The sequence below is a fragment of the Rhamphochromis sp. 'chilingali' genome, assembly GCF_963969265.1.
Source record: "Rhamphochromis sp. 'chilingali' genome assembly, chromosome: 2".
Classification (NCBI taxonomy): Eukaryota; Metazoa; Chordata; class Actinopteri; order Cichliformes; family Cichlidae; genus Rhamphochromis; species Rhamphochromis sp. 'chilingali'.
This window is the reverse complement of record NC_137930.1, coordinates 15,074,495-15,088,453: the sequence shown is the minus strand read 5'-3', so window position 1 is coordinate 15,088,453 and position 13,959 is coordinate 15,074,495.

Here is a 13,959-nt window from a genome sequence, read left to right as displayed (position 1 = left end):
TCAATCACTACAGGTAAAATATCAAAACCACAAGTCATGTACAAAGGCTGTGGTGAAAATAAATGCTCTGTTTAGTTCTGCTAAACAGAAAGGCTGATTAATTATATTATATGAATTAGAATTACTCTGTGAAGTCTTTTATAATACATAGTGCAAACTTCAGGCCCTCTTGGCTTGTGCACAATTAAGTGCATCAAGTCAAAATGTGAACACGTTTAGGCAAATCTCTCTACATTCTTATAAGTTATATTCAGAGGTAGGAAATACATTTTTTAACCAGTAAAATTCAGGTTCACAGTATCTTCACTGTGAACTTCACTTTCTGTCCTGTTAGTTCCTCAGACTGTCAGTATTTAACTGGATATAAAGAGAAGTTAGAAGTTTTGAATGATCCAGCATACTTGCTTTCCACTTGTTGTCCTGTGGATAAAGCTCTTGTTATTGCATACTTTTTCGTTCAGGTCCTTTGGTCACCTTGTGGATTTCACTTATTTTCAGACACTACTGATCATGTCTCTAGAAATCATCTTCAGCACCTAATCTTTTGAAGTCACTGACCCCTATTCCTTAACGTAAGTCGCAGAATATAACTGAGAAGATTTTCACGAGTGTCTCTTTTTTGTCTCTCTGCGGGAACGCCACTCTTGTAGTGGGGGTAAAAATTGTTTTGAACTCTTTTGAGAACTCCATCAAAATAATAGAAGTGTTCGTTTTCTTCATCATTACGTCGGCTGTTGTCATCGTCTCTGATAGGGTCTGTCTGCAGTTCACCTGGAACCATAGGATGCCTTGAAGCAAACATCTTTGTTCCTCCGAGTCTCTCTTTGCAGTGTTTCCAGCCAGCTTTCGTGCGATGTATTAAACCTGTGCAGAGCGGCACAGTGTCCCCTGAAATCTGTTGAGAAGATCTTTCATCAGCACCGTCATTGTTGTTCATCGTGTTATACTCAAAACAAAATGAATGCCCAAAATAGTGAGTTTAAGACATTTGAGTACATGTAAATTTTCGATGCAACGTTATTACATAAGTACAATGTAAAATCTTAAATATAATTCAATCCAGTCAAATTAAATTCACTTGACTGATATACATTCAGTTTATACAAACCACATTTTCCTCAATGATTAATTATTTAAATAAATAAATCTTTCAGTTGCATTTTACTCAAAACTATTACTTACAACTTTATCAGGGCTAATAATCATTTTTGGCCAAGTATTTTCCAACCCCATTTTTTTTCTTTCAAAGGTAAACATTTACTTGGAAAATACTATATAATGCAATAAGCTATCTATTTGATGGCCTTCCTGTCCTGAAGGCCCACCTATCACTTCATTGCACTGCAAACCAAAATAAATTTGCAGGCCTTAAAAAATTTATGCAACTGAATGCCTTATTTTTCTTAAGTTGTAGAACTTAAAAGTTGAAATACTGTTGGATTAGTATGTTTAAGTACTATAATCGCAATTTTTTTTAGTTAAGGTTACTTAGTATTCGTTCACCTCTCAAATTGGATTAACTCTAACTTTTCATTTCTGCAAATATCTGTGAATAAAATCATCATTAACCCATCAACCCACTGCACCCCTGGTGTCACTGCTTCCTCTGGCATGGAAGTAAATAAAACAAATTCTCAGCCTCTAAAAAAAAATAAATCATTGAGCAACTGAGTACGAGATGTCGGGGGGACGACAGTAAAAGCCAACATTAATAGTTAATGGTTAAAAATAGTTAACCCTTGAACTCAAATGATTTGTTGAGTTATTAAGACATTGTTTTCTCCTGAAAAACCTGATGTTTACAATCAAACTCATGAGGCCCTACTGTGAGCAATAAATTGCACAAAAATATCAGACGTAGCAAAAACAATACAAATTAAAACGTATTTGCAATTCTAGAAATTTTTCTTTGTTTAATTACTTCATGGTTCAGGCATTACAGTGTTAATCAAAAATCAAAAGGGCGAATATCTCATAGGAACTCAAAATATTTCAATTGGTTGGATTTGAAAAGAAAAGGAAATTTCAACCCCAAAATTTGGGTTTAAAATGATTGTTTTCAACATTTCTGTTTTAATATAGTATTTCATTACTCATGAAATGTAACTAATTTAAACGATAGTTATATGAATCTAACAGTCAAACGGGACATATACTTCCGCAAACATTCAACTATTTATTTAATTGAATCTTGAAGAAATACTTACTTTTGCATGCTTGTGTGTGGGCTCCACTCGTGGATGATTTTGATCTTCCTTTCTTTCAGTTTCTGTCCTGCTTTTTAAAGCTTCTTCTTCACTCTGTGCGTCTTTCAGAAATTTGGTTCGATTTTCTAGGACGTCTTCTCTCATCCTGAGGCTCGAGAATGGCTTCACGGTCGTTGCTTGCGTAGTTTCTGTTTCATTCTTCAAAAATCCTGGCTCAGTGTGTGCCTCGGGCTCTGGACTCGCTCCAGTTGTTGGTCTCCTCTCTGCGCTCGGCTGTCCATCATCTTTGTGTGTGCTGCTTTGAGTGATGACTTCCGTACTTATTGTTGTGTCTTTAATCTTTGTGTTTGCTGTAGTTGTGTCTGTTATGTGTTCTGTTGTTATCATTTTGAGCGGGCGAGGTGAGGGTACGACTGTCTCCTCTGGTTTCAGATTTCCTTCGTGTTCAGTGTGGTTTATTCTTGTTGTTTCATCGTATATATTAGTTGCTTGTGAGTTCTCTGGTTTTTCTGTGGTTTCCTTGACTTGTTCCTTTATAGTTTTTCCACGTTTCACTGCTTTCCTATCTAAGCTCTCTATTACGAAGATTTCTAATAAACATATTCTTCCTTTCAAACATTTACATTTTGAGTCGTATTGTTTAATAGCGATGTCCTTTAAAGCTTTAGTGATGGGTGGCAGGTCACCCAGCTCAGGAATATTCACTTTCCATCTAAAGTCTGTGTTGGAAATAAGCTTTCTTTCAGATCTTGGATCCGTTTGTATCTCCATCACTGCTTCTGGCAGGAAAAACATGATTAAGGCTTCTTCTCCCACATCAGACAGCATTTGTTTTTCATTGAAATCATGAATATCTGTTTTATGCGTGGAGCGTGTTCGTAGGACGTATGCAAATCTCTTTTGGTTTCCATTTTCCATAGGATTCATATTTTGTTCTGCTTTACTCTCTCCTACTGGGTGTCTGAGCTCTGGTTGTTTTGTGATCATTTTCCAGCTAAATAATTCATTATTATCATCCTGAGTGGGCCTCGTCTTATTCAGTGGTCTATTTCTGAATCCTTTCTTCTCCTTCGATACTAAGAGGGGTTGCCTCGTAACATCAAATCCACCATCATCCACACCAGATGCTGCTTTTAAAGAAAGTTGTTTCTGAAAACTTCTTTGGTTAGTGGAGTCTTCATTCAAGTTCAAAAGTTGCTTTTGCTTCACTAGAATGTTTTCATGTCCTTGTGTCTTTAACTGTGACACATCTGACGTTTTCCTTGAAGAGGTGCCAGAGTGCAGAGTAGCTGCATGGAAAATGTCACGTTGACCGACTGAAGCTCTCAGAGATCCTCTTTGATTGTGCTGCATGAGAATTTTAATGTCCTTTGGTGCATTTAGTTTTGTCTGTAGTGGTTCAGACTCTTCCTTTGAGGTCCTCCTGATGTTCATTTCTGCAATTTCACTAAGTTTTGGACAGCAGGAAACAATCATAATTGTAGTCACACAGATTTGCTCCATCTGCATTTTCTGCAAATGAGCAGTGACGGTGGCTGCCCAGCCCTCGGGTTTCTCCAGTAAGAGAGCCTGAAGGTTTTGTCCTGAGACAATGGAGCGGTGGAGCACTAACAATGAAGGTCTAGAATCAGGGCTATCTTTAATTATATCCATGGCAATGTGACTGGTTTGACTAACAGTCTTAGTTCTTGGAGTATCGCTAATATGAAACAGGGCTGTGTTTGACTTCATCGTGAAAGCTGGAACAAGTTTTCTTTCACCACAATGAAGAATGGCCTAAAGTGACAAGAGAGGAAGACTGAATTAGTTATAAAAATGTTTCCAGATAAATGCGTGAGCCATAAAAACAACTTCCATCACCATGACTGCAGTCCAGATGGAAATATCCATCTTGGAGACTTGGACACTTTGGGCACTTGTTCTTCTGAATGAGACTTTGTTAGTGAGGGGCAACTCTGACAGACCGCAAACACTGCACACGCATAGAACAATTACCATGTCGGATCAAATAAGACTTGAAAATGTAAGCTGCTCAAAAAAGTAACACTTTTTGATCAGAGTATAGCATTAAGACAGTACATACGTAGCAGAGGGGGTTGTTGTTTCAGCTGCTTTTGGAGTTAATGAAACAGATGCACTAAAGGGGCAACAATGACACAACCCCCAACACAGGAATGGTTTTACAGACGGAAGCCACTGACATTTTTTTCCTTTTCATCTTTTCCAACAGTTTTTTCTCTAGTTTTGCATTTGGCCAGGGTCAGTGTCACTACTGGTAGCATGACGCGATACCTGGACCCTACAGGGGTTGCACAGGTAGTCCTAATCCTCCAGGATGGCTCATGAGTATGTGCCACTGCCAGAATGTTTGCTGTCTTTTTTACTTTGATTTCTGAGGTGTCTTTGAAGTCAACCCTCACTAGTTTGATTATTTTCTTTTCCAACAAACTGTCATGGGCTTGTTGTGTGGCAGTCAGTGAGAGGACCAAAAATAAAGGACCTGGCAGACAGGCTTAACTTAAGGCAAATGGCTGATTGAACAATATAAGAAGCAGAGCTGAACTGGAGTAAACTAACTGAAACCACAAACCTTGAGTAACAGACATGACAAGGAACAGATGAAAACTAAGGACCTAATTACACAGGATCACGAGAGGATGGGCAACAGGGGGAAAACACAGCTGAAACAAAATCTGACTGACCAAACAGAGGAAGCAAAGTTAAACGTAATGCACATGAGACTAGGGACTGTCAAAATAAAACAGGAAGTAACAAGCACTCAGAGAGTCACGTGACATGCCAAAACATGTAAACTTGACACTTGGACAGGGGATAATAGATATGGAAACAGATGACAGACCGGGGAGAGAAAACAGACTGGACCAAGTCCATAACAGCATAGAAATCTACCATGATTTTTTTCCTCACTGAGATCTGCTTTCTTTACCATAAAGTGTATTTGTGTTTTTTGCAGCACTGCAAACACACAAATATGCTCCAAGCACACGCCCGACTGTGCAGCACATCCATTGTTAACTGAGCAAGTAGAGGGAGAACAACTGTTCGAACTGTTCTTCCATGAAATCTATTTTTAATATGCCTGTTTAACCCAGTTGGTCACAAATTGTGGGGCAGGCCCCACTGGTGGGTTAGATGGAGCACACATAAGGAGGCAAAAAATATTAAATAAGATTAATTAAATTTGAAGGGGAAATAAACCAACAAGCATTTATTTATGTAAACCTCAGTTTGGAACATTTTTATTGTAAATGGTCGAGTGGCGTTACGAGTAAAATTTTGACATCTGAAGTGGGGCACACGTCTTCTATTTGATAAATGTGCAGATTCTCTGGAGTAAATATTAAAATCCAACCCGTTCTCACTCCCAAAGCGTAACATTTTACGCTAGGTGACAAATCGTCACCATATTACGTTTTCGGCTACCCACCACGTTCCTAAATGACGACCTCGGAAAAAGGAAATATGAGAACCGTCTGGACTGAACCTACACATGTTCGCTCTTTTTCTTCAAATCGCTTAGAAACACGCTATTTAACATCATTAAAGTCCTGGTTAAGGTCAGGAATAAGGTTATGGTCAGGGCTAGGGATAAGGTTAGGTTTAGGGCTGGAATACAGGGCTGGAACGTCTACTACCGCGGGAGCGTCATTGCACTGGATTCCAGCCATAACCCGCCGCGTACCATAAGAACGCCGAAGGTCTCCTTTCGCGTTCCTCAGGAACGCCGCGGGACGTGACAAAACGTCGACATGTTACGCCTCGGGAGTGAGAACGCTCTGTAAAATCACATGCTGAGACTGTCACGGTGTCACGCTTAGTTAAAAGCATTACCCGAAAAGGCTTTTTCTCTCTAATAAATATTGTTATCTGGCACAAAAACACGCCACATGTCAGATATTCTTATTATCAGCAGCATGAAATGGGTGTAAAAATAAAGCAGCTTGTGACTGAGTCATCAGCTTCGTGCTTTTTAGGTAGTGTAATGTGGGAGACTCTTGGCTGCTTTGCAAAATGTGACATTCCCACCTGGTATGCTGATAATTCATGCACAGAGGAGCAGCATAAGAGGGAACATGTATAAATTAAAAACAAATACAGTTGATGGTGGGAGTAGTTTTCCTAATGAAGAACAAGACATAAAAAGGAAACCTTTTTTTAACAGCATTACTGAATAAAATAAGCATACCAATACAGGAATCTGGTCCCTTTGCATTATTCTTCTCAAGTCTTTGAAAGACAGAGTGTGTCCATGGTCACTGTGGACTGTGAACGGCCAGCAGAAGGAGTAGCTCCTCTGTTTGTGTAGCAAAACAGCATACATGTAGTTTCTTTTGAAGCATGTAGACTCAGTTTGGCTCCGAAGTATCTTCAGCCCTTTGGGAGCCATCTGTCCACCGAGGATCAGTTTTCTGCACAAAGTCCAGCTGAAGTAATCCATAACCCAGTTCCCGTCTCCTGGGGGAGTCAGGTCAGAGACGAGCAGAGACAGCAGCAGCCAGGGCCTCATTGTGCTGAAAATAAGTGCTGGAAGGCAGCCTGAAGCCAGCAGTTATGCTTTTATCTTTCCTGCATTTCTCTACTTTGTGTATGCAAAACACAGAGCAAATAAAAGATTCTGTTCTGTCTCTAACAATAGGCTGTAATTACACAAAGGCAAGTTTTCATCGTCTCACACTTGTAGAAGTGTCAGGTTATTAAACCTTAGTGGAAACTGTAAGCAGTTCTGTAGTTTCACAAATAAAGTGGTGCTGGCTATTTTTGCATATATGCACTCAGATAGATGTAATACTCTTTGTTATATGTATCGTTATATCTACCACATTGCAGCAATAGAGGTCTGAGGATAAGTCTGTTATTCTAGATTTCTTCCAGTGTTCAAAGCCCACTGTGAAGTAAACCTACTGTTTATTTCTCTGCATCTAAGACCTGACAGAACTAATTCCTGTGCAGTGCCAGCCTACATCGTTCTCCTACTTTCGTCATTCTACTTTTGGACTAGACTAAAATGTTAAGTGGAACTTGTGATTGCTATTGCATAATTGTCGTTTAGTTTACATTTTTCACATAAAAAAAGCTGAAAAAGCTTTTTTTTTGTATGTGCCACTTTAGTCTTGGATTATGAAAACATTACACCCGGTGCTTCTAATCTTTAAAAGCATACAGTACGTTACCTCATGTTCATGTCTTTTCATCTTTTTGCATATTATCAGACTTTGTCCGTAAGACACGCACAGCTCAGGTGAGCAGCTACAGTAACAGCTCATTATTGTCACCTGTCCTTCACTGAATCAGCAGGTAAGAACTCAGTCTATATTTGATTTGCTTAAGAAACTGCAGAGGATAGCTTATTTTGGTGCCTAAATTGAAAGCACTTGAGCATTTTTAAATGTATGAAGTTAAAACAGTTAAAGCATTCCTGGCTGTCATACCAGAGATAGTGAAATAAGCGTAAGTGAAGAGACATATCATAGAGACTCAGAGTGCAATAAAGAACTACAGTTAGAATAATTGTCAAACTGTTATGTTTAAACAGTTATTGTGAAAGGAAAAAAAATATTATTATATCCATCTTAATAAGGTCACATAGATGTGCAAATTTTGATAGACTTAGGGTTAGGGTTTTTTTTTTTTTCTTGTAAGCTAGTAAGGGAGAACAGTCTATATTGTGTTTATATTGGTAAAATAAAAAGAGGAGAGCATCAGTCATGGATGTCACAATGAATAAAGATGTAAAAATGTCAAGATTAATCCACTCCATAATACCAACAATACTAAAATGTCATTACCTAGTGCTTCAGTTACTTAGAGCATAATATTTTATTAGGTTCCTGTAAGAACTTGACCTATTTCTGGTGTGTCTATCTTTAATTATGTGTAGGCAAATATAATTACATTCTAATTTCGAATAAAATACATTTAAATTCTGTTTAATTACAGGGGAATTGTGGTCTTGGTCATGGGACATATTGTGAAGTGTTAAAGTATTATGAAGTTTTTGATCACAAGCTTAATTTGTTTAAAAAAAACATATTTAGGAACAAAAATGAAATATAAAGAATGAAATATGGATCAATACTCCCCACACATGTGGGTTTTTAGATAATGAGATGCTCAGAATTTAAGCAATATGTCTGTCTCAGCTTCCACTCAGCCTCCTGACTAATCACACCTTTGGAAAAATGGGCAACATCAGCACTGCGTGTCAGTTGAGCAACAACAGCAAGAGGAACGTTCGAGTGTTCATCACAGGGAAGGCTGTGGAGATTGATGCCTTCATCGTTTCCCAGTCTGATGACGATGCCGATAAGGAGACGACCCCCTCCGTGGTGAAGTTCACCTTCAAGAAAGACATCGACTGCATCCGTGTGCTGGCATCCGAGACCAAGGAGGTGCCCTGGAGCCCTCAGCACTTTCTGTCTGTCCTCGTGGAGGATGAAGACGATGAAAAAATTTGTTCTAAACAAATCATTCTAAGCAAGGCGTTGAGCGCTCCGGTCGCCGTGCTGCTTTATGACGTGTAGACTTCTATTCATTACCGTCTGCACGCATACAGATAATGGCTTAAATGCAGAATTGTCATGTTGTTGTCACAAGAAAGTCAAATTGAATAAAGAAAATATCAAATTCTGCTGTTAACACGTCTCTTGTGATGCCTTCAATAAAAATGCCACTCAGCTTCATACTCTTCTGGCCTTTTGTCATTGCAAAGGAAGATGAGCTCATTTTGTGTCAGTCTGCTTGCATGACTGGTCCTCTGTGATCATCTGCTTCAGTCCAAGCCGCAGGATCGTTTCTACACTGCAAAGGCTTTATTCATTTTGGAGTCCCATGCTAATTAAAATGGCATGTCACACACTCTGTCACAGTCATATTGGTTTTTTTAATTTGTTTCAGTCAACAAGTTCAAGTTCTAAAAGTGCACAAATATCAACATGTTTTAGATGCTGGGTGTTATAAATAACAAGTAGCTCTTGACTGTATACTTGCTTGATGATGCATCATAAATCATTCTCAACTCGAAGACGTTAATTATTGTGCTTGTGATTTGCTGCAAAGAGAAAACAAAAGTGAGTTCAAATTGTATGGCAACTGATTCGACATCAGTTCATGTGAGTAAAGTGTTCACAGAAAAAACTGAAACAAGTTCTCAGCCGTGGAGAAGTAATTCCCAGAATGCATTTCCTCCTTATACATTAGGTTACCCAGCAGGCCCAGTCTCTGTTCCTTCCCTCCCTCTCGCTCTGCCCTTCTCTTTTCCTGTCAGGCTTCCATCATCTCATTGCTGCTTTGTACTGTCTCTTACCTCCATTTTCTGCTGAATTGCTGTCACTCCTGTGATGTCTACTTTCTACGTTTTGTCCTCTTTTCCTAGTTTCTCTATGGTGTGTGTGGCAGTCAGGGTGCCATTGTCTACCCTGTAGAGGTCTGTGTGTCCCTCCATGGATATGCCTCTCCAGACAATCACTGATCCCATCACCAAACCAAACTGGTCATGCTGAATAATGTTATTGGCAGCATAACGTTCTCCACGGCTTCAACAGAGTTTTTCAAGTCTGTCACATGTTCAGGGTAAACCTGCTCTCATCTGTGAAAAGCACAGGGCACCAGTGGTAGACCTGCCAATTCTGGTATTCTGTGGTAAGTCAGACTTCATAGTGCCCAGCAGTGAGCACGGGGCCCAGCAGAGGAAGGGGGCTCTCAGGCCACCCTCATGAAGTCTGTTTGTGACTGTTTGTCAGAGAGATTCACACCACTGTCCTGCTCATCAGATCATTTCGTAGCTCGGGCAGAGCTCATTCTGTTCCTTCTTGCGCAAAGGAGCAGATAGCACTCCTGCTGGTGGGTTAAGGACCTTCTATCCAGCAGAGTCCTAGAGTAACTGCCTGTCTCCTGGAATCTCGCCCATGCTTTTGAGACTGTTAAGAGACATATCAAAACTTCTGGCTATTCTGTATTGATCTGGCATCCTTTTTTTTTCTTTTTTTTTTCTTTTTGCCTGTCCTGTTTGGCTCTTTTGCCATCAGAATTGTTGTCTAAAGGCAAAGAAAGATGCCCAACGGATTTACTTTACCAAATTGACCATCCCAGCCTTGCCATAATGGTCCATTTGATTCACCTTTTATTGTTTATTTTATTTTCACTTGCTGAATACGGGACAGACTTGACTGGGGGAAAGAAGGGGAGAAAGAAAGAGAAACAGCTGAGAAGAGGGACGGGGGAGAAGGGCAAAAGACAAAAACCAACAGAATGAGCAGAAAAAAAAGAAAAAAAGAAAAACAAATGCATATATCAATCACCTGGATCACCTGCTGAGAAAGAAAAAAGAAAACAAGCAGAAGAGAACAAGAGTAATAGAATAAACAACATCACAATGATATATGGGAATATGACAGTAAATACTAAATGTTAAACATTATTGTGCAGCACATAAGATCAACAGAACACAGTGTGCTTTGAGGTAGGAGCCAAAAAGGGTGTAGTTTGTGGGTGTGATCACCCGTGTGTACACCTGTGAGCATGGACGCGCTTGTTTTTTTTTTAAAAAGGTTCCTTCATGTAATGATCTGCTAGAGGGTGTGGGGGGGCCACAGCCCCGTCCTCCAGGGCATGAAGCAGGTATGGAGGAGATCAAAACTCCAGACATCCAGAGGCCCCCAGAACACAAGAGACCAAGGAAGACCAACAGAGGGGCAGCCGCGCCACTGTCCCAGAAAGAGCTGAGGAGAGTCCCAGATGAGGGCTCACTCAGCAGCCGCGGAGCAGAAGCCAGGGGGAGTTGCAGTGACGCGCCCGTGAGCTCCGCCGGCAGCCAGCCGTGCCTGAGTGACCGAGCCCCAGGCCGAGAGGCCGGGGGCACACCACCTCCAAAGTGGCCCGAGCGAGCCCCAGGCTCCAGGCCCCGATAAGCGGCCGCCAAGGAGTGAGCCGGTGTGTACCCGGACGCCCACCCCCGGACACAAAGAACCACCAACGCACCGATGTCTGAGGGAGTCCGCCACTGGCAGGGGAAGTGGTGGTAGGGGGAGATAGGCCTCCAAACCTTGGAGGGCCTGAGATGTCCCCAGAGAGGTGGCGCCTGACACCCAACCTGACATATAGACACAGACATACAGGCACACACAGACACAAACATCCATTCCCCCCCCTCATGCTCTCATATGCACTTACTCCACACTCAACCAACGTGGAGACAAACATAAAGAGACGCTGTACACACGATCACACTCCCCAAGCGTACTCTACAAACCGGGTCTAGGTACCCTTGCCCCTGGAGGGGGGAACTGCACCCAGACCCAGGTGGTGTTACCCTTTTCCCTGCGGTGGGGGGAGGCAGACCGCCCCGACTCCGCAGCAGCAGGAAGGCTCCACACTCCAGACTGCAGTCGGACGGCCAACTCCTCCCCTAGGACAGGGGGGGGTAGCCTCCTCTGCACCCTGGTGACATACCCCTACTCCAAGGTCCTGCATATGTGGGTGGTTGTGGTGGAGCGGGAAGAGGGAGGCAGCTGGAGATGGGGAGGGAAGGAAGGGAGGGGCAAGTGACCCCTCCCTGGGGCCAGCTCCCCCGCTGACCCCAGTAGGCACCCCCATACTCCGCGACCCGCCAGGGAAAGGGGGCCCAGGCCCATCCAGACCGGGGCCCAGTGCAGCAGCGCCTCCCGGCCCCACAGAGCCCGGGACAGTCCACCCAACCCCACCACAGAGAAAACTGCACCCACCCCACCATCCATTCATCTTCCAGACTACATAAGACAATAAACACCCAGGCTGAGATCTTCCTCCACCTCTCCTGTATCTCCCCCTCCTGCAGAGAGAGCTCCTGAAGAGAGGAAAGCTCCTGCAAGATGTGACAATCTCCCCCACCAGTTGAAGAGCCCCCCAGGTGGCTCGATGCACCGGCGGCACCCTGCTCCAGGGCTGGGCCCCCATGCACCCACCCGCCCACAACCCCGGCAACACACCAACCAGGACCCAAGCCCCCGAGGCCCGGCCCGGGCCCCAGCCCAGAGACGGAGCTCCCCCAGAACCTCACGCCCATCCCGGACCCACCCATCTGGCATCCTGAAGGAGTTGGACTACCTGTGCAGGTATCTCCTCATTCTATGAGTATTAACACTAATCCTAGCCAAAAAAAGAGAAAAAAAACAGTCAGAAAATATGATGAGGGAAAAATGTCAGTGACCTCCACCTGTAAACCCATTCCTGTTTTGGGGGGTGTCTCATTTTTGCCCCTCTAGTTCTGCTACTGTTTCTGTATTTAACACCAAAGTGGCTGAAACTTATTAACAACTGCCTCTTTCTTAACTAACTATACTGTCCTGTTCCAGGTCTCACTCACTGTGGGGTCTCCTTTACCAAAGAGTCCTCAGAGTGGCCCCTGTAAATAATCCTACTCTTGCTTACCAACTCCAAATTCTTGTTGAAGTTCTCATGTTCCTAATAAAGACTATTAAACTTGTGACTGTGTCTGGGTCTTGATGTTCTGGTCTTTATGACTATGGATAATTTGAAAAGTGGTGGTTCATACAAAATCTTGTATTTGTTTGCAAAAACTAAAGTTCTTTGTCAGTGAACAGTTTATTGAGCTCAAAAGGAAAACTTAATTTGAAATTATGTGAAGCAGATCAAACTGGTATGGTCTTTGGTCAGAATAACAGCTGATTTGAAGTGTGTCCTCATCTTTAATTTCCTTGCCTGACGTGATTTCACTGACACTGAACGGCCACTGTATCAAAGTCTGTTCTGTATCAACGTGAACATGACTCAGCTGCTTATGTCAATAGCACAAGGTTCTGCAAAACACTGGCTTTTGCATGAATTGTGATGGTGGAGAGCATTTTTGGTCACACAACTAAAGTAAAAGAAAAATTACTGCAGAGAAGAAAACATGTAACACCAAATAGTGCATAGTGTGCAAAATGAGCCTAATAACAAAACAGTGCTGAGAATTGTTCGATATCCTTTCACTTCTGTGCCTTATTTTGTTTTCTGTTGACACCACAAGTGTTTCCATGAACACAACTGTTGTAACTTTGTCACGCTAAGGCTCTTTAAATATGTTTTGCAATAGTCATAACTAACAGCAGTACACTTGGCAAGTTTGATAACAATGGGGAGTATTATTGTGCATGTGAAGATTTACAAAGTGAAAGGATGCTGGCATGTTTTGATCTATTCTAAATAAGTGGAGGCAATATACAAGGAAACTTTATTCAAATTGTTCACCCTTGCGCTTAGTCATTCATGTTATCTTGTGTCCATAGGAACTCCACAGGACATAAACTCTATATATACACCGATCAGGGATAACATTATGACCACAGGCCTAATATTGTGTTGGCCCCCTTTATGCTATCTGGCACCAAGATGTTAGCAGCACATCCTTTAAGAGGTGGGGCTTCCAGGGATCAGACTTGTTTGCCCAGAGCATCCCACAGATGCTCAATTGGACTGAGATCTGAGGAATTTGGAGGCCCAGTCAACACCTCAAACTCATTGTTGTGCTCCTCAAACCATTCATTTTTGCTTCGTGGCAAGGCACTGTATGCTGCTGACAGAGGGCACAGCCATCAGGGAATACCGTAATTAATGAAAGGGTGTACATAGTCTTCAGCAAGGCTTAGGTAGGTGGAACTTGTCAAAGTAACATCCACATGGATGGCAGGACCCAAGGTTTCCCAGCAGAACATTCTCCAAAGCATTCCTCTAACACAGGGGATCATGGTGCCAG